This window comes from Perca fluviatilis, chromosome 1 (genome assembly GCF_010015445.1).
Source record: "Perca fluviatilis chromosome 1, GENO_Pfluv_1.0, whole genome shotgun sequence".
Lineage (NCBI taxonomy): Eukaryota > Metazoa > Chordata > Actinopteri > Perciformes > Percidae > Perca > Perca fluviatilis.
The window spans coordinates 875,723-900,341 of record NC_053112.1 but is presented as its reverse complement, the minus strand read 5'-3'; the positions used below and the strand labels follow the sequence as shown (position 1 = coordinate 900,341).

At 42.8% G+C, this 24,619-nt stretch overlaps 1 protein-coding gene, 2 long non-coding RNA genes and 2 pseudogenes across 3 annotated transcripts in view; 2 read left to right on the top strand and 3 right to left on the bottom strand.

Moving 5' to 3' along the window:
- LOC120566319 (E3 ubiquitin-protein ligase TRIM39-like) overlaps positions 1-24,619 on the bottom strand; it is a 503,358-nt gene that overhangs the window by 225,396 nt on the left and 253,343 nt on the right. The gene's annotated exons all lie outside the window — the stretch shown is intronic.
- LOC120559806 lies at positions 1,894-8,201 on the bottom strand (annotated as a pseudogene).
- Positions 8,219-8,721, bottom strand: LOC120566926. The gene is made up of 2 exons (XR_005640492.1): positions 8,603-8,721; positions 8,219-8,272 (listed from the first exon to the last, which is right to left on the bottom strand). It is a non-coding gene; the product is annotated as an uncharacterized LOC120566926 (long non-coding RNA).
- Positions 12,513-13,455, top strand: LOC120566899. Its single transcript, XR_005640484.1, has 3 exons — positions 12,513-12,577; positions 12,667-12,838; positions 13,389-13,455. It is a non-coding gene; the product is annotated as an uncharacterized LOC120566899 (long non-coding RNA).
- LOC120566309 lies at positions 16,631-21,424 on the top strand (annotated as a pseudogene).

Sequence of the window (24,619 nt, the reverse complement as noted above, 5' to 3'; positions counted from 1 at the left end):
TTACCTCTCTTTCTGAAACGGAAAACCCAGTTTCCCTCATCTCAGGGTTAAAAAACTCAGTTTTCACTAAACCTGCTTTCTGGAACGGACCCCTGGACACATCTCAAAACTAAACAAACATATATTGTTAAACCTCAAACAATGTTGTTTCTTTGTCTACTCAACTTCTCTAATCAATAGATATGTTTTAACTAAACTTTTACAGCTATCTTAGGTTATTTATTCAGGTAACACATTCCATTATTGCATTGCTCTATAAAGATCATTTAACAGTAATTGGGGCCCGAGCGGCGACAGCGGCGAAGGCAAATTAATTGCCTTTTTGAGAGGCTTGACATATTCAAAAACTCATCAAAATTGGCGGTCGCATCAAACCTGGTGAAAATGTACGTATTTTAACAGTTTCAGGAATAGGCGCACAAAAATGGCTCGCTAGCGCCCCCTAGAAAACTTTAAAAAATTAAGCCCCTGCAGTACTTTTAACGTAGACTAACGCAAAGTGGTACACATATGTACCATGTCAAGATGTACAAAAAAGGTAATTCGAGCCATACCCTAAACCCAACAGGAAGTCCGCCATTTTTAATTGAAAGTTCGAAATTAGTGCGATTTTTGGCCATTCCCACGTCGTACTTTAGCAAACTCCTCCTAGAGATTTCATCCGATCAACTTCAAATTTGGTCTGTGCCATCTTAAGACGTTAAAGATGAAAAGTTATTAAAAGAAAAACTTTTCAACACGGGGGGGCGGCCATTTTGTGTGTTTTGCCATCAAAACAGGAAGTGGGTGTAACATGTACATTGTCCAATTGCCTCAAAACTTTTTATGATTCATAAGACTCTAACCCTGAGGACATTTACTGGCAAAAATTTACTCAAAGTCATAGCGCCCCCTAGTTGCAACAGGAAGTAGGCCCAAAACTGTACGTGCTATACTTTAACAAACTACTCTGAGAGATTTCATCCAATCAACTTCAGATTCAGTCTTTGTCATCTAAAGAACTCATCAATGAAAAGTTATGAAAAGCAAAACTTTTCGTTCAACAGTGTGGGTGTTGCATGGCGGCCATTTTGAGCATTTATCGATGAACAAAGAAGGGTCCATGTCTGAGGACATCTACAGGCCCAAATTGACTTTTGGTCAATTTTTTTTGGTTTTTAATTGGTGACGGTTTGCCCCACCCCATATGCTTAAGCCACACCCCCTTTAATGTCAGCTAATGAACTGTATGACGTAGAGTCTTGTGTGAGGTATCATTGAACTCAGCAGGGTGTTCCCTTTTCATTTGTGACGATTTGCAGTGTTTGAGTGCCGCGCAAATGCATGGCAGAGGATCGAGGGCCCGTCCAACGCTGCTTGCAGCTTTACTTTGAATTGTTACCTGCCACCAAAATTTTGTGTTTACAGTATTTGACGCCATTTGAGCCATGAAAAACCCTGAGATGTCACTATTATATTATAGCCAATAAAAATGGCAATGATAGTGTGGACACAGTCTCAGGGTAAGACTCTGAAGATCTTTGTGTACCTTTGACTAACCTGTCAATCATGTGCCCCCATGACCTTTCATTATTTTATTTGGGTGGGTATGCTCATTAAGCAATGCATTCATCCAATGTTTTTCTCTTCAGAAAGTTTATATTGGAAAAGGTCAAATAAGTCATTTGAAGGTAGATTTAAGCATTTGTTACCTGGTTGAGGAAATCTGATTAGTACCAGTTATTAAGGGCACATAGCAAACCAAAATTCAAATTTGTGGACTTTTGTTGATGGAGTCAGCTGGGTCATATATTACTACTTAATACAATTGTTTTTACTGGAAAACTTTCCCAGTCTAACACTTATCATTTTGGGGGGAAACAATGTAAAGGAAAAGAAGCAGGCAGACAGCAATTTAACTGTGACAAGGAAACCATTTATTTTTACAGCACATCTCACATCATATTATATGATTAGAAACAGCTGATCAGGCAATTTTCTTCATTCAGCTGCCTCTTTACCCTAAAAACACAAATAAAAAAGAGTTTAATCAACTTTATTTCAAACAAATCTAACTGACAGTATATTTCTGTCATAACTTTTTTTAGATTAAATTTCAAATTTAAATTTACGTCTTTATTGGTATGTTTACCTTGCCAGAGTCACGGCTCTTCGCTCTCAACTTGTTGACCTGGGACTCTGCGATGTCAGCACGCTCCTCAGCCTCCTCCAGCTCATGCTGCACCTTCCTGCACTTGGACAGATGAGTGTTGGCCTGCTCCTCCTGAAAAACATAGATTGATTTTCTTTAATCTCCTAAAAGACCAAAGGTAATCTTCAATTGAAATAAATCTGCCACAGTATCAAGCTTTCAGTGTTGTGTAAATCTATATATTGTCCTTACCGCGTCCTCGGCCTGCCTCTTGTAGGCCTTGACTCTGAGCTGCAACTTGTCAACTAGATCCTGCAGCCTGGCAACGTTTTTCTTGTCCTCCTCAGTCTGTTAAAGATTATTTAAAGTAAATAAATGTTTTTGTAATAAATATGTTAAGTTGATTTGTATGACAACTATGAAAGTGACTGTACCTGATAGGTGAGCTCCTTCACCCTCCTCTCATATTTGCGGACACCCTTAATGGCATCTCCTCCGCGTCTCTGCTCAGCATCAACCTCTGCCTCCAGTTCACGCACCTTTAATGAATAATAAGACAATAAGAATACATCTTTTTTTTATTTCAGCTCTGGAAATTCTTTCTCTTTCTTTCTTACCCTGGACTCAAGTTTCTGGAGCTGCTTCTTGCCACCCTTCATGGCCAGGTTCTCAGCCTCATCCAGGCGGTGCTGCAGGTCCTTAACAGTGACCTCCAGGTTCTTCTTCATCCTCTCCAGGTGGGAGCTGGTATCCTGCTCCTTCTTCAGCTCCTCAGCCATCATAGCAGCCTAGAAGAGACAGCATAAAATGTTGATTAGAATAATCTTAAAAAAATACACATTGGAGTGAATGGAAGAACACCTAAAATGTAAACCCACATCAGTGATGGCCTTCTTTGCCTTCTCCTCTGCATTCCTTGCTTCCTGAACACTGTCATCCACTTCACTCTGAACCTGGACCAGGTCAGACTCAAGCTTCTTCTTGGAGTTCAGAAGGCTTGTGTTCTAAAATGCAAAAATAAAATGTAGGCACGATAGTTATCACATGTCTGAATTTCACGTTACTTAACATGTCATTCTATTTTTGAATTATTGAAGAAAAATTTGGGCTTGTTCACCTGAGAATGCAGAAGTCCAACACGCTCACTGGCATCCACCAGCTCCTGCTCAGCGATTTTGCGACTTCTCTCCGTCTGTTCCAGAGCAGCTCTAAGTTCCTCGATTTCAGCTACCATCAGACCGTTTCTACGATCCACCATAGCAGCTTGTTCCTTGAATTCCTCCTGTGCTCTGACAGCATCATCAAGGTGCAGTATTGCATCCTAGAGAAAAAATATCAGGACCAAATTCACGTAAATGCCAAGATGTACTTGCACTGACGATAGTCTGTGCAACAATTCTGTGTCTAACAATACCTTCAGTTGCGCCTGCACATTCCTCAGCTGTTTCTGGGACTCAGCAGCCTGGCGATTGGAGTGGCTCAGCTGAATCTCCATCTCATTCAGGTCTCCTTCCATCTTCTTCTTGATTCTCAGGGCATCGTTTCTGCTCCTGACCTCAGAATCCAGAGTGCTCTGCATGGCATCAATCACCCTCTGGCTGTTCCTCTTGATCTGCTCCATCTCCTCATCTTTCTCTGCCAGCTTCCTGTCCACCTCACCCTTAATCTGGTTGAGCTCCAGCTGGACACGCAGGATCTTAGACTCTTCGTGTTCCAGAGTTCCCTGATGATATCAAAGAATTAAATATTAATCTCTTCCTTCAAACCTTCAAAAGTATATTTGTCCATGATTTAGATTTTTTTCAGTAGATGTCCCCAGAAGAAAATCTACCTCAGCCTCTTCAAGAGCCGTCTGGATCTCAGACTTTTCAGTCTCCACCTGCTTCTTGGACTTCTCCAGCTCATGGATGCTCTTGCCAGTCTCACCAAGCTGTTCAGTCAGATCTGATATCTCCTCTGCATAGAGATACATGTGTTTTATATTGTTAAGCCTTACAATGTAAAATATAAACCCTTTATTCCAACACATGTTGAATACAATGTAAGAAATACATGGGTTGAATACAATGTAACTGTTGCATAATGTAGAACTCACGTTGAAGGTTCTTGTTTTCACGCTTCAAAGTCTCCAGCTGATCCAGAGATTCCTCATAAGAGTTCTTCATCTTGAACAGCTCAGTGCTGAGAGAACGAGTCTCCTTCTGTGCTCCCTCGAGCTCTGCCTGACCCTCCTCGTACTTCTGTTTCCACTCTGCCAACACCTGAATAACACGATTGGTTATGTAGCAATATGAGGAAAAATAAATATGTTTTTCATTGTTTCTGTGTGGCTTTGAAACACAAAGTTAATAATGCTACCTTGTCAAAGTTCCTCTGCTTCTTGTCCAGGTTGGCAGCCAGCCCATTGGCCCTCTCCACATCAATCATGAGGTCCTCCACCTCACTCTGGAGCCTCTGTTTGGTTTTCTCAAGAGAAGCACACTTGGAATTCACTGCCTCAATCTGCTCCTCAGCCTCCTGCAGACGCTGAGCCAGCTTTTTCCTGTTTAAAGAAGGTAAGATTAGTTTCCCACTTAAACTATGAAGTGACCTAAAGCGTTATTGTTGCGTGAGTTCTTGTATTTTGAGTGTTGCATTGTTGTTTGTTTGAAGCCTTAATATTCTTAGAGTAGCGAGTATTTCAAAATTATAGGTTTTGGAAAGGGGGATGGGCAATTTATCAATAGTGTTGTTATTAATAGATAGTTTTTAAAGATCTAGATGAACATATGAAGGCAGAGCTGTACAATGTTTGCTCCAAAGTTGAGTTGTGCTAAAATGATACACTGGCCATTGAATTGTTTGAATATTACTTACTTGGCTTCCTCAAGCTCCTCAGTGCGCTGGATAGCATCAGTTTCATACTTGGCTCTCCACTGAGCCACCTCACTGTTGGCCTTGGACATTCCACGCTGCAGCAGCCTTGGCCTCTTGCTCCTCCTCAAACTGCTCCCTCAGCAGATCACAGTCATGGCGGGCTGATTGCAGTCCATGGGCAAGAGCATTTTTGGCCTGGTGTAAGAAATATGATTGAATTTACAAAATTCCTAAATCCCAAAAAAATAATACCAATACACACTTACTTAAATGTTTCTTACCTTAACCTCCTCTTCCACATGTCTTTTCAGCTCCTCAATCTGTTGTGTGAATGCCTGTTTGCCTCTGGTCAGCTGGGAGACAAGAGCTTCTTTCTCTTCAACTTGACGGCTGAACTCACCTTGTGTGAAAGATGCCATGATACATCAGTTTGTGTAACGTTTCTCAAAAACATACACAACAGATAATTAACTGACAGCTTGTACTGTAGATACCATTTTCTGTCAGGAGACGTGCTCTCTGTGCACTTGTGTCATTGATTTGACGGACATTTTCATCATTCTTGGTCTTCAGTTCGCTGAGTTGGTCCTCTAGAGTACGGCACATCTTTTCAAGATTTCCCTAATGAGTAAATATAGATGAGATCAGTGATCAGACTTTATCTATAATATTAAGTACTTTTTCTTACTATACTCATTTGGGTAATAAAATAGCATTGTGTACCTTTGCTTTAGCAACATTCTCCATGTTGTTGGAGAGGTCATCAATCTCCATCTTGTATTCACTCTTTTCCTTCTCAAGCTTCTGCTTTACACGCTGGAGGTTGTCGATCTGCTCTCCCAGCTCAGCGACGCTGTCAGCCTGCTTCTTGCGAAGAGCAGCAGCAGTGGCTTCGTGCTGCAGAGTGGACTCCTCAAGATCACGACGGAGCTTCTGGAACTCGGCTTCACGCTTCTTGTTCATCTCAATCTGAGAAGCAGTGGCACCACCGGCCTCCTCCAGCCTCTCACTGATCTCCTCAAGTTCCCTGGAGAGGTCAGCTCTCTGCTTCTCAACCTTGGCACGAGCAGCACGCTCAGCCTCAATCTCCTCCTCCAGTTCCTCAATACGAGCCTGTTCAATGTAGATATAAGGTCTTTCAGTAAACTTTCACTTTTAATACACAAAATTGGAAACATCCGAAATGTTTTCTTTAAAACCATGTGTCACCTGGAGCTCCTTGATCTTCTTCTGAAGCTGAGCACCAAGTGACTGCTCATCTTCAACTTTGCTAAGGAGCTGACTGATTTCAAAGTCCTTCCTGTGAGAAGTTTAGATGAAGTACATAGAGTTCATGCAGTTGACCACACATTTTATAAGAATGATTCTCGTGTACAAATTCAAAAACTGTTACTTTTTAATTTTCTCATCAGACTGCTGCTTCTCATTCTCAAGATCCATGATGGATTCCTGGGCCAGTTTCAGATCACCCTCGAGCTTTCTCTTGGATCTCTCAAGGTCCATACGGAGCTTCTTCTCTTGCTCCAGAGAACCCTCAAGCTGAAAAATACGATTCATTTTTAATCATCAAATTCAAGAATCCTACTTTGCCAATTCAAGAGACTTTGTAAACTTACATCATCCACTTGCTGCTCAAGCTTGGTCTTGGCCTTGGTCAGAGTGTTGACTTTGTCTTCCTCTGCCTGCAGGTCATCAAGAGTCTGCTGATGAGCCTCCTGAAGGGCTTTCTTTTCCTTGGTCAGCTTAGCAATGCTCTCATCCTGAGAGGACATCTCCTCAGTCAGGTTCTTCACCTAAATGTGCAAGAAACATCTTGTCTTTAAACTGTCATCATTATAATCTTACTTGATATGCTGGACGGATTATTACAGTTTTTCCTCTGTATTATTTTTCAATGTGCAGATGGGAGAAGGGATAACGTTAGGGTTGAAAATTAGTGGGGGTGCACTAGTATCTACGCTACCAGCCTGTAAAAGCAATGAAAAACAGCAAAGGGTCAAATGCCTTTCCATTACATTACATTATGTAGTGTCCTTTCTCTCTAAGAACGAGTTCTGTTTCAGTCTTTGGGTGAGAACAAAATGTGTTTACTGCTGTGAGATGGACTGCAGGGTGCACACAATTCTACTCTCATCGGGGGGTCAGAGAAACAGTAAATTTAATAAATTCAGTCATCGTAACGGTATTTTCTAAGCCCCTGTGGCTGTTCTATTCCACGGGACCTGCGTGAGCGTGACTTCCATGAGAATTAGCCGTCAAGGCTTTAGTCTCTGTTTATCACTCTGCATTAAGTGAAAATGCTGTACTTGTGCTGTTGTTTGTTTGTCTTTGCGATTGATTGACATCCTTTCACTGTTCCAGTCGCTCACCCTCAACCTCAGCTCTGCGGGAAATTGGGACTTAATGAAAAAGTAAAATTCTGAAGCTGCGGCGCCAATAATTCTGCAGCAGCGGGTCTCCTCTCCAGAATATATTTAGCGGGAAAACTATTATATACAAACCTTGTTCTCTGTGGCATGTTTCTCTTTTTCCACTTTGGCCAAGGTAAGCTCCAGGTCATCAATATCCTTCTTGAGCTCAGAGCATTCATCCTCCAGCTTTCTCTTCTTTGCTGTGAGCTCAGCATTGATTTCCTCTTCATCCTCCAGTCTCTCAGCTGTCTCTTTGAGTTTGGCCTCCATCTGAATCTTACTCTTGATAAGTCCCTCACATCTCTCTTCAGCATCATTCAGATTTTCTGATTCCTAGTTAATTTTATAAAGATAAATGTTAGCACATCAACTTTGAAAAACATGAAAAGCACAATTTTCTGTTGATGTGTACTTACAGATGATACTTGCAGCTGCAGATCATTCTTCTCCTGCAGAAGGGACACCATCTTCTCCTCCAGTTCCTTCTTCTTGGCCAAGGCAGCAGCCAAGTCAGTTTTCATCTTTTCATAGTTATCCTTCATATTTGCCAGCTCCTTCTCAGTTTCAGCACTCTTCAGCAGAGGTTTTGATCTTGTGTAATACACCTTCATCCATGGCCAGTGTTTGACATTCATGAATGAACGGATTTTATACCTGATGGTATATAGGCTTCCTCACGACAAAAGAAAAAAAAGTGATTTTACAATACCATGATTGAGAAAGAGCTGTTTTCAACAACCTCCTTCCATCATCTTCACAAACTCCTTTCTAATGATATAACCACGGCCGAAAGCCTGAGTCATGGTGACCAGAGATGACAGTTTTTCATCTCTCATCTCCTCAAGGACACCCAGCAGACCGCCTTGAAGAACACCTGATCAAACACAAAATAAAAATGAATGTAGGATGAACTCAGATAATGAATACTTCACACCCTGTAAAACAAAAACAAAAGAAATTTCACCTACCCCACATGGTCCAGGGCTTCTAAGGTGAAGGTGTTTTGATAATGACCACATGCAGGCTGCTCTGCCTCTATCCTAACAATAAATCACTTATTCCTTTGCACCAAATTCTACAATCACATACGTAATTTAGAGATATTTTGCTTTATATAATTAACAGAAAAACAAACACACTGCAGTGAACAACCTAACCTCTTTGGTCATTAATCTACAGTAAAATAAGAGAGCAAGGTGTTTACCTTTGTGTGTCCGAATTTGTACTGCCATAGTGGAATATCAATTGACCCAAGCAGCTTCTCTGAAGCCTCTTGTTGTCAATGAACTGGCCCTCGGGATGACACTGGCATTCAGCACCTTGAAACTTTTTTATGAGAGTTAATTGTCAGTGTGAACATTTTCTTTTAATAGTTCTTTATCAAAATTCTATTAAAATATCCATTAATACCTCTGCTTGAAGTCAGCATAAAGGATTCGGCTGGGGAAACCTTTTCTGCAGATTCTGATAATCCCTCCAGCACACCATTACACCTAGCTGGTGGATGACCAGGAAGTTCTCCATCAGACCTGTAAAAATACATTTCTATTACTTCTTTGAATAAATAGTCTTAGTTAGTTAAAGCAGCACAAAATTATGGAAACCATATTAACAAAACAAAACCACTCCTCAAATAATCTCTTAAGATTATGTTCTCTATGTACCTTGAGTCTTTGACTCATTGGGAATCAGGCAGCGAACAAAGTGAGGATGGGTGCCCCTCAAGTTAGTCATCAGCTTCCCAAGTTCTCCTGTAGATCCAAAAATTGTGAGTCTTATGACATGTAATCAATTGTGAGTTAGACAATAAACCAAGCTATATATACATACATATATAAGATAAATTTGGCAACATTACCCTAAACTGTGAAGACACAGTCTGCATAGAACCACCCTCTTCTCTCTTGCCTCCCCTTCTTGGTAGTATCTTGTTGATATTTTTAATTGGACATGTTTCGCTAGGATGACAAATAAAATGTACATTAACACTTGCTACAGTTACTTAAACATATACAGTATAGCCTAAAAACATGTTTCAGTTTACTGTAGTTACTATCATACCCTCAACGATAAGAGGGAAGCAGACAGCCAGCAGAATTTCCGGGGATTTCTGGTACAGCTGACAGACGGAGTCATTCAGTGATCCTTGTTCTTGTCCAGCCAGCCAGCGCATATTGTAGTCCACGGTACCAGCATAGTGCACCAGGGAGAAGTGGGCCTCAATCTTGCCTTCTTGGGGGCTTAGGCTTCAAATGCCTTGGTTTTTCCAAGATGTGGGTGGTCATACAGCTTGTTCTGAAGGATGTGTCTGTGGCCTTGGGGAACATGCACCCCTCTTCAAGGATGGAGAAGATGCCCATGGGCTTAAAAAAAGTTGGAAGAAGTATGTCATTAAAGGGGAACTATGCATCTATTTTAGCCTAATTTACCTTAACTGAACAGCTTCGAGTCATTGGAATGGTTATATGACTTCTTTCGAAGTTGAATGGTGGTCTTCTCGCCACTCCCTAGCTTCGTGAGCGAAAACCACCCTTGCAACTTTTGCCGGGCCTCGCGCGCCAGGAAGTATCACATGATATCAGGTCTCACAATGTAAAAATAGGCAACTTCATGGCACTGCAAACATAACGGCCATTCAGGAACCGCTAACAAGGGGCGATGGAGTTTTTCACACTATCGTCATGGCTGAGCCAGTAAAAAGAAGCAGAAAGGTAGGAAAGCATTGTCGCAGAATAGAGAAAGAGGAAACGCAAGATGACCAGTGAGGAGTCCGATATGAGTAAACATAGGAGTCGCCAAATATCTATTCCAAACTGTAGGGGGAGCTCTATAGAGAAAACCCGCGAAGCAAAAGCTTAAAACAGTGAAGATATGCCAAAAATACATAGCCTTTAGTGATAAATTTATTCAAATTAAGAACAATTATATACAATCACCAAATTATTACACTTTTCAATGAGCTCAATGCAGGCAGCCGTCCATGCCAAAGTCAATGAACTCCCAGACAATACCCTCCTTCTTGTACTCCTCTCTTGCCCAGGACAAACATGGTGTGGTTGAAAAACTGTTGCAGTTTCTCATTGGTGAAGTTGATGACAGCTGCCCCGCTGTGTTGAACTGTGAAGGACAATTAACCAGTATAATCTCAAGAGGGCAATATGGCGCATTCATATATATATATATGAATTGTTGGAAATGAAGCTTACATCAAAGATTTCAAACCAGCAAATGTCCAGGACACCAATGTAGAACTGTCTTGTTTGTTTAGTACGTCCAACATCCGCTAATAATTTTAACGACCATCCACACAAGAACATCCCTCTCATAGATAGCCTTGGCCAGGGCTGTCACTGAGTTCATCAATTGAATAAAACAAGGATGTGATTTGACCTTTTGTAAAAAAATCATTAGTATTGATTTCTGGTATTTCTTCTAATCTCTTTAATAAAGGCACGAATATGTGTGGAGTGAGTCTGTCTGTCCGGTTTCCGGTTGAATTTGCGACTTTGAATATGTGAAAGATGTTACACACGTGAACGGACATGACGCTTAACAAGATGTTAGTGAGGTGCCCGCTCAGGCGGATTGCCGGGCCTGTGGTATTGGTGGATTTTAGTCAAGAATCATTCAATCAACTTAATGCCTCACACTGTGCTTCCTTGGGTCCAGAGCAATACACCTGCCATGACATAGTTGGTACACATACCCAAAATCCACGCTCCTCATGGTCAGAAACACTTTTCTTCAAATACACTAGTCTTGGGAAAATATCAAGAGCAAACTTTAACATTGAGGTGGGACCAAGGAAAGGGCCACAAACAGCTATATATTTATTATGATGTTCAGATATGAAAATATGTTACAATCCTAAATCATTGTACCAATAAATAACTTACAAAGCACTTAAAATGGGCAACTCAACAGCATTTCTGACTTACTGTGTCCTACTTCAGAGGAAAACGTACTGCTTCCCTGACAGAGAAATTTTTCCTCACAAAATTATTCATCATTACACTATGCAGCATGATTTTGTAAGTATGTAAGTACATTCTGCTGATAATTCCTCTCTTTTTACTCTTTCAATTTTAAGTAGACATCGAATGCAGGATGTTTTGACTTAGGCCTAGTTCTAACACTGCCAACAAATTGCCAGTTAGAGAAAGGCTGAGAAGTACAGGATGCCGTTTTGTTACAGTGATTAATCGCTACATTCACGCCAAGCTCTTGGTAAAATCATTCCACTATGTCAAGTTATCCCATCCGCTCTGTGCAAATGTCAGTGACAGGGTACCGGCCATTCTTATTATACATCCAAGGTACAGGTAGATGCGGAACCAGACCTTGGGTTAGTTTGTCTGCGGAGGCAGCTGCCAGGAGGAAGAAAGGCTTTGCCGAACACCGTATGGTGCCTGGCTTTTGTTTAAAAGGTCCTATGGCATGAAAATTTCACTTTTATGAGGTTTTTTAATATTAATATGAGTTCCCCCAGCCTGCCTATGGTCCCCCAATGGCTAGAAATAGCGGTAGGTGTAAACCGAGCCCTGTGTATCCTGCTCTGCCTCAGCTCAGATGGGCCAATCTGGAATCTTGCTCCTTATGAGGTCATAAGGGCAAGGTTACCTCCCCTTTCTCTGCTTTGCCCGCCCAGAGAATTTGGCCCACCCATGAGAGAGAGAGCCATCATGGCTTTCAAACGAGCAAAGTGGCAGTTGGTCAAGGCCACGACCCCACCCTCCACCTTGCTCCCCACATCTCTCCTCCACAATAGCATTTAAAGCTACAGACACAGAAATGGCACGTCCTAAGGAAAGCTCATTGTGCGACTGGCTCTAATGGCATGGTATTAGGGGACCACTAAGGTCTATATAAAAGAGACTTCAGATACAGTATTAGGGGACCACTAAGGTCTATATAAAAGCATCCAAAAAGCAGCATGTCATGGGACCTTTAATTTCTGGTAGAAATACCAGAAATCAATACTGATGACTTTTACAAAAAGGTCAAATCACATCCCTGTTTTTATTCAGGTGATGAACTCAGTGACAGCCCTGGCCAAGGCTATCTGGCGAGAGGATGTTCTTGTGGATGGTCATTGTGATTAATCGGCAGATGTTGACACTAAACAAGCAAGACAGTTCTACATTGGTGTCCTGGACATTGCTGGTTTGGAAATCTTGACGTGGTAGCTTCATTTCCAACAATTCAGAAGCTGATACTTTTCATATTGCCCCTGCGAGGAGATTATACTGGTTAATTGTCCCCTCACAGTTCAACACCTTGGAACAGCTGTGCATCAACTTCACCAATGAGAAACTGCAACAGTTTTTCAACCACAATTCATGTTTGTCCTGGAGCAAGAGGAGTACAAGAAGGAGGGTATTATCTGGGAGTTCATTGACTTTACATGGACTTGGCTGCCTGCATTGAGCTAATTGAAAAGGTAATAATTTGCGGATTATATATAATTGTTCTTAATTTGGATAAATGTATCACTTAAAGAGGCTTTTGCCCACAGGTTTCTATAGAGCTCCCCTACAGCTCTGGAATAGATATTTGGCAGCTCCTATGTTTACTTGTGTCGGACTCCTCGCCGGGTCAGTTCGTCAGTTTCCTCTTTCTCTGTTCCTCTGACAATGCTTTCCCTAGCTTTCTGCTTCTTTTTACTGGCTCAGCCGCCACGTATAGTGTGAAAACTCCATCGCTACCTTGTTAGCCGGGTTCCTGAATGGTCGTGATGTTTGCAGTGCCATGAAGCTATTTGTTACATTGCGAGACCTGATATCACGCGATACTTCCTGACGCTGAGGCCGGCGAAAAGTTGCAAGGGTGGTTTTTCCGCCACAGGCTAGGTTAAGCGTTAGGATGACCACCATTCAACTCAAAAGAAGTCATATAACCATTCCAATGACCTGCTGTTCAGTAAAGGTCAATTAAGCTAAAAAGCTGCATAGTTCCCATTTAATGACATACTTTCTTCCAACTTTTTCAAGCCCATGGGCATCTTCTCCATCCTTGAAGAGGAGTGCATGTTCCCCAAGGCCACAGGCACATCCTTCAAGAACAGTTGTGTCGACCAGCATCTTGAAAAACCAAAAGCATTTGAAAAGCCTAAGCCTCCCAAGAAAGGCAAGATTGAGGCCCACTTCTCCCCTGGTGCACTACGCTGGTACCGTGGACTACTAATATCGCTGGCTGGCTGGACAAGAACAAGGATCCACTGGAATGACTCCGCCTGTCAGCTGTACCAGAAATCCCAGTGAAACTGCTGGCTCTCTGCTTCCTATTATCGTTGAGGGTATGATAGTAACTACAGTAAACTAAAACATGTTTTAGGCTATACTGTATATGTTTAAGTAACTGTAGCAAGTGTTAATGTACATTTTATTTGTCATCCTAACGTAAAACATGTCTAATTAAAATATCAACAGATGCTACCAAGAAGGGAGGCAAGAAGAAGGGTGGTTCTTATGCAGCACTGTGTCTTCACAGTTTAAGGTAATGTTGCAAATTTATCTTATATATGTATGTATATATAGCTCAGCTTATGTTCAAACTCACAATTGATTACATGTCATAAGACTCCACCATTTTGGATCTACAGGAGAACTTGGGAAAGCTGATGACTAACTTGAGGAGCACCCATCCTCACTTTGTGCGCTGCCTGATTCCCAATGAGTCAAAGACTCCAGGTACATAGAGAACATAATCTCAAGAGATTATTTGAGGAGTGGTTTTGTTTTGATAATATGGTTTCCTTAATGTTGTGCTGCTTTAACTAACTAAGACTATTTATTCAAAGAAGTCATTAAGAAATGTATTTTTTACAGGTCTGATGGAGAACTTCCTGGTCATCCACCAGCTCAGGTGTAACGGTGTGCTGGAGGGTATCAGAATCTGCAGAAAAGGTTTCCCCAGCCGAATCCTTTATGCTGACTTCAAGCAGAGGTATTAATGGATATTTTAATTTTGATAAAGATTATTAAAAGAAAATCCTCACACTGACCATTAACTCTCATAAAAAAGGTACAAGGTGCTGAATGCCAGTGTCATCCCCGAGGGCCAGTTCATTGACAACAAGAAGGCTTCAGAGAAGCTGCTTGGGTCAATTGATATTCCACATGACGAGTACAAATTCGGACACACAAAGGTAAACACCTTGCTCTCTTATTTTACTGTAGATTAATGACCAAAGAGGTTAGGTTGTTCAGTGCAGTGTGTTTGTTTTTCTGTTAATTATATAAAGCAAAATATCTCTAAATTACATGCGGATTGTAGAGTTTGGTGCAAAGGAATAAGTGATTTATTGTTAGGATAGAGGCAGAGCAGCCTGCATGTGGCCATTATCAAAACACCTTCACCTTAGTAGCCCTGGACCATGTGGGGTATAGGTGAACATTTTTTTTAGTATTCACTATCTGAGTTCATCCCATCGTTCATTTTATTTTGTGTTTGATCAGGTGTTCTTCAAGGCTGGTCTGCTGGGTGTCCTTGAGGAGATGAGAGATGAAAAACTGTCATCTCTGGTCACCATGACTCAGGCTTTGGCCCGTGGTTATGTCATGAGAAAGGAGTTTGTGAAGATGACAGAGAGGAGGCATGTTGAAAACAGCTCATTCGGAATCTTGGTATTACAAATCACTAACAATATTGTTTACAACAGCTTTCTTGTTCGCAGGGGAAGCCATATATCCATCCAGTACAATATCCGCCCATCATGAATGTCAAACACTGGCCATGGATGAAGGTGTACTACAAGATCAAACCTCTGCTGAAGACTGCTGAAACTGAGAAGGAGCTGGCAAATATGAAGGAGAACTATGAAAAGATGAAAACTGACTTGGCGCTGCTGCCCGCCGCCAAGAAGAAGGAACTGGAGCAGAAGATGGTGTCCCTTCTGCAGGAGGAGAATGATCTGCAGCTGCAAGTATCATCTGTAAGTACACATCAACAGAAAACCGTACATGTTTTTCAATGTTTGATGTGCTAACATCTATCTTTATAAAATTAACTAGGAACCAGACAATCTAAATGATGCTGAAGAGAGATGTGAGGGACTTTATCAAGAGTAAGATTCAGATGGAGGCCAAACTCAAAGAGACAACTGAGAGACTGGAGGATGAAGAGGGAAATCAATGCTGAGCTCACAGCAAAGAAGAGAAAGCTGGAGGATGAATGCTCTGAGCTCAAGAAGGATATTGATGACCTGGAGCTTACCTTCGCCAAAGTGGAAAAGAGAAGAACATGCCACAGAGAACAGGGTTTGTATATAATAGTTTTCCGCTAAATACATTCTGTGGAGGGGACACCTTACGAATTTTACTTTTTCATTAAGTCCCAATTTCCCGCAGAGCTGAGGTTGAGGGTGGGCGACTGGAACAGTGAAAGGATGTCAATCAATCGCAAAGTCATGACAAACAAACAACAGCACAAGTACAGCATTTTCACTTAATGCAGAGTGATAAACAGAGACAAAAGCCTTGACGGCTAATTCTCCTGGAAGTCACGCTCATGCAGGTCCCGTGGAATATAACAGCCACAGGGGCTTAGAAAATACCGTTACGATGACTGAATTTATTAAATTTACTGTTTCTCTGACCCCCTCATGAGAAAAGAATTGTGTGCACCCTGCAGTCCATCTCACAGCAGTAAACACATTTTATTCTCACCCAAAGACAAACAGAAACAGAACTCGTTCTTAGAGAGAAAGGACACTACATAATGTAATGGAAAGGCATTTGACCCTTTGCTGTTTTTCATTGCTTTTACAGGCTGGTAGCGTGACAAGTGCACCCCCACTAATTTTTTTTCTTCTCCAACCGAAAAATAATACAGAGGAAAAACTGTAATAATCCGTCCAGCATATCAAGTAAGATTATAATGATGACAGTTTAAAGACAAGATGTTTCTTGCACATTTAGGTGAAGAACCTGACTGAGGAGATGGCCTCTCAGGATGAGAGCATTGCTAAGCTGACCAAGGAAAAGAAAGCCCTTCAGGAGGCTCATCAGCAGACTCTTGATGACCTGCAGGCAGAGGAAGACAAAGTCAACACTCTGACCAAGGCCAAGACCAAGCTTGAGCAGCAAGTGGATGATGTAAGTTTACAAAAGTCTTTTGGGTTTGCAAGGCGCAGCAGGATTCTTGAATTTGATGATTAAAAATGAATCGTATTTTTCAGCTTGAGGGTTCTCTGAGCAAGAGAAGAAGTCTGTATGGACCTTGAGAGATCCAAGAGAAAGCTCGAGGGTATCTGAAACTGGCCCAGGAATCCATCATGGATCTTGAGAATGAGAAGCAGCAGTCTGATGAGAAAATTAAAAAGTAACAGTTTTTGAATTTGTTCTCAAGAATCATTCTTATAAAATGTGTGGTCAACTGCATGAACTCTATGTACTTCATCTAAACTTCTCACAGGAAGGACTTTGAAATCAGTCAGCTCCTTAGCAAAGTTGAAGATGAGCAGTCACTTGGTGCTCAGCTTCAGAAGAAGATCAAGGAGCTCCAGGTGACATATGGTGTTAAAGAAAACATTTCTGATATTTCCAATTGTGTGTATTAAAAGTGAAAGTTTACTGAAAGACCTTATATCTACATTGAACAGGCTCGTATTGAGGAACTGGAGGAGGAGATTGAGGCTGAGCGTGCTGCTCGTGCCAAGGTTGAGAAGCAGAGAGCTAACCTCTCCAGGGAAAACTTGAGGGAGATCAGTGAGAGGCTGGAGGAGGCCGGTGGTGCCACTGCTTCTCAGATTGAGATGAGCAAGAAGCGTGAAGCCGAAGTTCCAGAAGCTCTGCGATCTTGAGGAGTCCACTCTGCAGCACGAAGCCACTGCTGCTGCTCTTCGCAAGAAGCAGGCTGACAGTGTTGCTGAGCTGGGAGAGCAGATCGACAACCTCCAGCGTGTAAAGCAGAAGCTTGAGAAGGAAAAGAGTGAATACAAGATGGAGATTGATGACCTCTCCAGCAACATGGAGAATGTTGCTAAAGCAAAGGTACAAAATGAATTACATGCTATTGTATTACCCAAATTAGTATAGTAAAAAAAATTTACTTAATATTATAGATAAAATCTGATCACTGATCTCATCTATATTTACTCATTAGGGAAATCTTGAAAAGATGTGCCGTACTCTAGAGGACCAACTCAGCGAACTGAAGACCAAGAATGATGAAAATGTCCGTCAAATCAATGACACAAGTGCACAGAGAGCACGTCTCCTGACAGAAAATGGTATCTACAGTACAAGCTGTCAGTTAATGATCAATATGTTATTGAGAAACGTGACACAAACTCATGTATCATGGCATCTTTCACACAAGGTGAGTTCAGCCGTCAAGTTGAAGAGAAAGAAGCTCTTGTCTCCCAGCTGACCAGAGGCAAACAGGCATTCACACAACAGATTGAGGAGCTGAAAAGACATGTTGAAGAGGAGGTTAAGGTAAGAAACATTTAAGTAAGTGTGTATTGGTATTATTAGTTTGGGATTTAGGAATTTTGTAAATTCAATCATATGTCTTACACCAGGCCAAAAATGCTCTTGCCCATGGACTGCAATCAGCCCGCCATGACTGTGATCTGCTGAGGGAGCAGTTTGAGGAGGAGCAAGAGGCCAAGGCTGAGCTGCAGCGTGGAATGTCCAAGGCCAACAGTGAGGTGGCTCAGTGGAGAGCCAAGTATGAAACTGATGCTATCCAGCGCACTGAGGAGCTTGAGGAAGCCAAGTGAGTAACATTCAAACAATTCAATGGCCAGTGTATCATTTTAGCACAACTCAACTTTGGAGCAAACATTGTACAGCTCTGCCTTCATATGTTCATCTAGATCTTTAAAAACTAGCTATTAATAACAACACTAGGCTGATCATAAATTGCCCATCCCCCTTTCCAAAACCTGTTATTTTGAAATCATTGCTACTGTAAGGATATTAAGGCTTCAAACAAACAACAATGCAACACTCAAAATACAACACCTAATGCTGCAGACTTTTGTTCCTTAGGTCACTTCATAGTTTTTAGTGGGAAACTAATCTTACCTTCTTTAAACAGGAAAAAGCTGGCTCAGCGTCTTCAGGAGGCTGAGGAGCAGATTGAGGCAGTGAATTCCAAGTGTGCTTCTCTTGAGAAAACCAAACAGAGGCTCCAGAGTGAGGTGGAGGACCTCATGATTGATGTGGAGAGGGCCAATGGGCTGGCTGCCAACCTGGACAAGAAGCAGAGGAACTTTGACAAGGTAGTTTTGTTAACTTTGTGTTGCCAAGCCACACAAACAATGAAAGACATATTTATTTTTCCTCGTATTGCTACATAACCAATCGTGTTATTCAGGTGTTGGCAGAGTGGAAACAGAAGTACGAGGAGGGTCAGGCAGAGCTCGAGGGAGCACAGAAGGAGACTCGTTCTCTCAGCACTGAGCTGTTCAAGATGAAGAACTCTTATGAGGAATCTCTGGATCAGCTGGAGACTTTGAAGCGTGAAAACAAGAACCTTCAACGTGAGTTCTACATTATGTAACAGTTACATTGTATTTAACATATGTATTTCTTACATTGTATTTAACATGTGTTGGAACAAAGGGTTTTTATTTTACATTGTAAGGCTTAACAATATAAAACACATGTATCTCTATGCAGAGGAGATCTCAGATCTGACTGAACAGCTTGGTGAGACTGGCAAGAGCATCCATGAGCTGGAGAAGTCCAAGAAGCAGGTGGAGACTGAAAAGTCTGAGATCCAGACGGCTCTTGAAGAGGCTGAGGTACATTTTCTTCTGGGGACATCTACTGAAAAAAAAATCTAAATCTAAATATATACTTTAAAAAGGTTTGAAGGCAGAGATTAATATTTAATTATTTGATATCATCAGGGAACACTGGAACACGAAGAATCTAAGATCCTGCGTGTCCAGCTGGAGCTCAACCAGATTAAGGGTGAGGTGGACAGGAAGCTGGCAGAGAAAGATGAGGAGATGGAGCAGATCAAGAGGAACAGCCAGAGGGTGATTGACTCCATGCAAAGCAATCTGGATTCTGAGGTCAGGAGCAGAAATGATGCCCTGAGAATCAAGAAGAAGATGGAGGGAGACCTAAATGAGATGGAGATTCAGCTGAGCCATGCCAATCGCCAGGCTGCTGAGTCCCAGAAGCAACTGAGGAATGTGCAGGCGCAACTGAAGGTATTGTTAGACACAGAATTGTTGCACAGACTATGATCAGTGCAGGTACATTTTGGCATTCATGTGAATATTGTCCTGATATTTTTTCTCTAGGATGCACAACTGCACCTTGATGATGCTGTCAGAGCACAGGAGGAATTCAAGGAACAAGCTGCTATGGTGGATCGCAGAAACGGTCTGATGGTAGCTGAAATCGAGGAACTTAGAGCTGCTTTGGAACAGACGGAGAGAAGTCGCAAAATCGCTGAGCAGGAGCTGGTGGATGCCAGTGAGCGTGTCGGACTTCTGCATTCTCAGGTGAACAAGCCCAATCATTTCTTCAGTAATTAAAAAATCTAATGACATTTTAAGTAATGTGATGATGCAGTCCCATGTCGAAGTGTCCTTGGGCAAGACACTGAACCCCGAGTTGCCCTGCATCGGAGTGTAAATGTGTGTGAATGTTTATCTGATGAGCAGGTGGCACCTTGTACGGCAGACTCGGCCACCGCGTGCGAATGTGTGTGAATGGTGAATGGTTCCTGTACTATGTTAAAGCGCTTTGAGTAGTCGTTAAGACTAGAAAAGCGCTATATAAAAACAGTCCATTTACTGTGCCTACATCTTTTTTTTGCCTTTTAGAACACAAGCCTTCTGAACTCCAAGAAGAAGCTTGAGTCTGACCTGGTCCAGGTCCAGGGTGAAGTGGATGACACTGTTCAGGAAGCAAGGAATGCAGAGGAGAAGGCCAAGAAGGCCATCACTGATGTGGGTTTACATTTTAATTGTCCTTAATTTCACTCCAATGTGTATTTTCAAGATTATTCTAATCAACATTTTATGCTGTCTCTTCTAGGCTGCTATGATGGCTGAGGAGCTGAAGAAGGAGCAGGATACCAGCTCCCACCTGGAGAGGATGAAGAAGAACCTGGAGGTCACTGTTAAGGACCTGCAGCACCGCCTGGATGAGGCTGAGAACCTGGCCATGAAGGGTGGCAAGAAGCAGCTCCAGAAACTTGAGTCCAGGGTAAGAAAGAAAGAAAGAATTTGCAGATCTGAAATTAAAAAAAGATGCTTTCTTATTGCCTTATTGTTCATTGAAGGTGCGTGAACTGGAGGCAGAGGTTGATGCTGAGCAGAGACGCGGAGGAGATGCCATTAAGGGTGTCCGCAAATATGAGAGGAGGGTGAAGGAGCTCACCTATCAGGTACAGTCCCTTTGATAGTTGTCATACAAGTCAACTTAACATATTTATTACAAAAACATTTATTTACTTTGAATAAACTTTAACAGACTGAGGAGGACAAGAAAAACGTTGCCAGGCTGCAGGATCTAGTTGACAAGTTGCAGCTCAAAGTCAAGGCCTACAAGAGGCAGGCTGAGGAGGCGGTAAGGGCAATATACAGTATAGATTTACACAACACAGAATGCTTGATACTGTGGCAGATTTATTTTAATTGAAGATTACCTTTGGTCTTTTCGGAGATTCAAAAATGTCAATCTCTATGTTTTTCAGGAGGAGCAGGCCAACACTCATCTGTCCAAGTGCAGGAAGGTGCAGCATGAGCTAGAGGAGGCTGAGGAGCGCGCTGACATCGCAGAGTCCCAGGTCAACAAGTTGAGAGCGAAGAGCCGTGACTCTGGCAAGGTAAACACACCAATAAAGACGTAAATTTAATTTAAAAAAGGTTATGACAGAAATATACTGTCAGTTAGATTTATTTGAAATAAAATTGATTAAACACTTTTTTTATTTGTGTTTTTAGGGTAAAGAAGCAGCTGAATAAAGAAAACTGCCTGATCAGCTGTTTCTAATCATATAATATGATGTGAGATGTGCTGTAAAAATAAATGGTTTCCTTGTCACAGTTAAATTGCTGTCTGCCTACTTCTTTTCCTCTACATTGTTTCCCCCAAAATGATAAGTGTTAGACTGGGAAAGTTTTCCAGTAAAAACAAATTGTATTATGTAGTACTATATGACCCAGCTAACCAAGCTTCATCAACAAAAGGCCACAAATTTGATTTAAATGGTTGGCTACGTGCCCTTAATAACTGGTACTAATCAGATTTCCTCAACCAGGTAACAAATGCTTAAATCTACCTTCAAATGACTTATTCAACCTTTTCCAATATCAATTTTCTGAAGAGAAAAACATTGGATGAATGCATCGCTTAATGAGCATACCCACCCAAATAAAATACTTAAAAGTCATGGGGGCCACATGATTGACAGGTTAGTCAAAGGTACACAAAGATGCAGAGTCTTACCCTGAGACTGTGTCCACACTATCATTGCCATTTTTATTGGCTATAATATAATAGTGACATCTCAGGGTTTTTCATGGCTCAAATGGCATCAAATACTTCATTTCCTGCATTATAATAATAATAATAATAAATTGAATTTATATAGCGCTTTTCATGGACTCAAAGTCGCTTTACAGGGCAGGGTAGATTATAAAAACATAACAAAACAAAACGAGCAAACAAAACAAGTAGAACAAAACAAGATACAGATGAAAAAGGGAGGGGGCAGGTGGACTATGGGTAGGCTGAGGTGAAGAGATGGGTCTTGAGGCGGATCGGTGAAGGTAGGGACTTCGAGAGGTGCGGATCTCTTGGGGGAGGGAGTTCCAGAGCCTGGGAGCTGCCCTGGAGAAGGCTCTGTCCCCAAAACAGCGCAGGTTGGACTTTTGGATGGAGAGGAGACCGGCTGAGGTGGATCTGAGGGACCGTGAGGGTTGGTAGGGGGAGAGGAGGTCAGTGAGGTATGAGGGGGCCAGATGGTGGAGGGCTTTGTAGGTGAGGACCAGGATTTTGTAGGTGATCCGGTGGCAAATAGGAAGCCAGTGGAGTTGTTTTAGGACTGGAGTGATGTGGTGCCAGGATTTGGAGCAGGTAATGAGGCGGGCGGCTGAGTTCTGGACCAGTTGGAGTCGGTTGATGTTGGTAGAGCTGATGCGGAGGAAGTGGAGTTGCAGTAGTCCAGTCAGGAGGAGATGAAGGCGTAATGAGTCTTTCAGCAGCGGGGGTGTGAGAGAGGGTCTGATTTTGGCGATGTTGCGGAGGAGAAAGAAAGGAGGTTTTAATGACTTGACGGATGTGAGGCTCAAGGGGAGAGGGTGGAATCAAAGATAACGCCAAGGTTGCGGGCCCGGGGAGATGGGGGAGACAATGGTGGGTCGATGGTGATAGTGGGGTTATTGGTTTTGCTGAGTGTGGATTTGGAGCCGATCAGAAGGAATTCTGTTTTGTCACTTTTGAGTTTGAGGAAGTTGTGTTGCATCCAGGTTTTAATAGCTGACAGACAGGAGTTGATGTGGGAGAGGGGAGGATTGTGGGGGATTTGGTGCGGAGGTAGATCTGGGTGTCGTCAGCATAGCAGTGGAAGTCCAGGTTGAAGTGGCGGAGTATCTGACCAAGAGGGAGGATGTAGATGATGAAGAGGAGGGGGCCAAGAACGGAGCCTTGGGGAACACCTTGAGTGACTGTGGCTGTGGCAGAGGTGTGGTTGTGGAGAGAGATGAAATGGGATCTGTTGGAAAGGTAGGAGTGGGCCAGCTGGAGTGCAGTACCTTCGATACCGAGGTCTTTGAGTCTGGTGAGCAGGAGGTTATGGCTCACAGTATCAAAGGGGGCACTCAGGTCGAGGAGGATGAGGATGTTGAGGGAACCGGTCAGCAAAGGTGTGAGGATTGCGTTGAGGACTTTGAGGAGAGCGGTTTCTGTGCTGTGTAGGGGGCGAAAACCAGATTGGAGAGGTTCGAATAGGTTATTGGCATGAAGATGGGTTTGTAGTTGTGAGGCGACTATGCGTTCCAGGGTTTTGGACAGAAAGGGGAGGTTGGATATTGGGCGTTAGTTGTTGAGAGAGGAGGGATCCAGACCAGGTTTTTAAGGATTGGGGTGACAGCGGCAGTTTTGAAAGCAGAAGGGACAGTTCCAAGGGACAGTGAGGAGTTGAAGAGGTTAGTGAGGTAGGGGCATAGGACCGGGAGGCAGGACTTCAGAAGTGGAGTAGGGGAGGGGTCAAGGGAGCAGGTAGTGGGTTTGGAAGAGCTGATGAGTTTGGAGATTTCAGGAGGAGTGACTGGGTCAAACTGGGAGAGGAGGAAGTGTGGAGGAGGGGTCGGGAGGTCTGGAGGGATGGGGGAGAGGAGGGTCCAAGGTAGGTGCTGGAGTAGATCCTGGGAGGTCAGATACAGGGGATAGAGATTTGTAAATGAGATTGATTTTGTCAGTGAAAAAGTGGAGGAAATGAGTTGCAGAGATCCGGAGTAGAGGTAAGGAGGCTGTTGGTCCGAGGCTTGATGAGGTTGTTCAATGTGGAGAAGAGGGTTCTGGGGTTTTGGCAGGGGTCGGTGAGGATGGTGGAGAGGTAGGCAGATTTGGCAGCAATGAGGGCATCTTTGTAGGCGGTGAGATGGGATTTATAGGCTTCATGATGGACGGTGAGGGATGATTTCTTTGTCAGACGTTCAAGTTGGCGGCCAGTTTTTGTCATTTCTCCGGAGTGCAGGTGTGTACCAGGGTGAAGAGGTGTTAAAAGTGCGAGTTTTTTTGAGGGGGCCAGGGTGTTGAGGGAGGTAGACAAGGTGGAGTTGAGGTGGTCTGTGAGGTCATCGGGTGAGGTAAGGGTTGAGTCCAGGTGGAGAGTGGTGGAGCGCAGGTCAGAGAGATGGTGGGGATTGATAGATTTGAGGTTGCGGAAGGTGATTTCTTTGACGAGGCGGGGCGGGGTTGGAGAAGGGATGGTGAACCGTATCAGTTTGTGGTCATAGAGGGGAAAGAGGCATGGATGGAGGTCGAGCACTGGTTGGTTGGTGGAGCAGACCAGGTCGAGGATGTGTCCTTTTCATGGGTGGGGAATGTGACATGTTGGGTGAGAGAGAAGTTATCCAGTAAAATGTTGAATTCTGATGAGAGCTTGGAGGTGGGGAGTCCATGTGGATGTTTAAGTCACCGAGTAGCAGCAGACATGGAGAGAGAGATGAGGCTAGTGTGAGGAGTTCAGTAAAATCTGAGAGGAAGGAGGGATTTGGTTTAGGTGGCCGGTAAATGAGGAT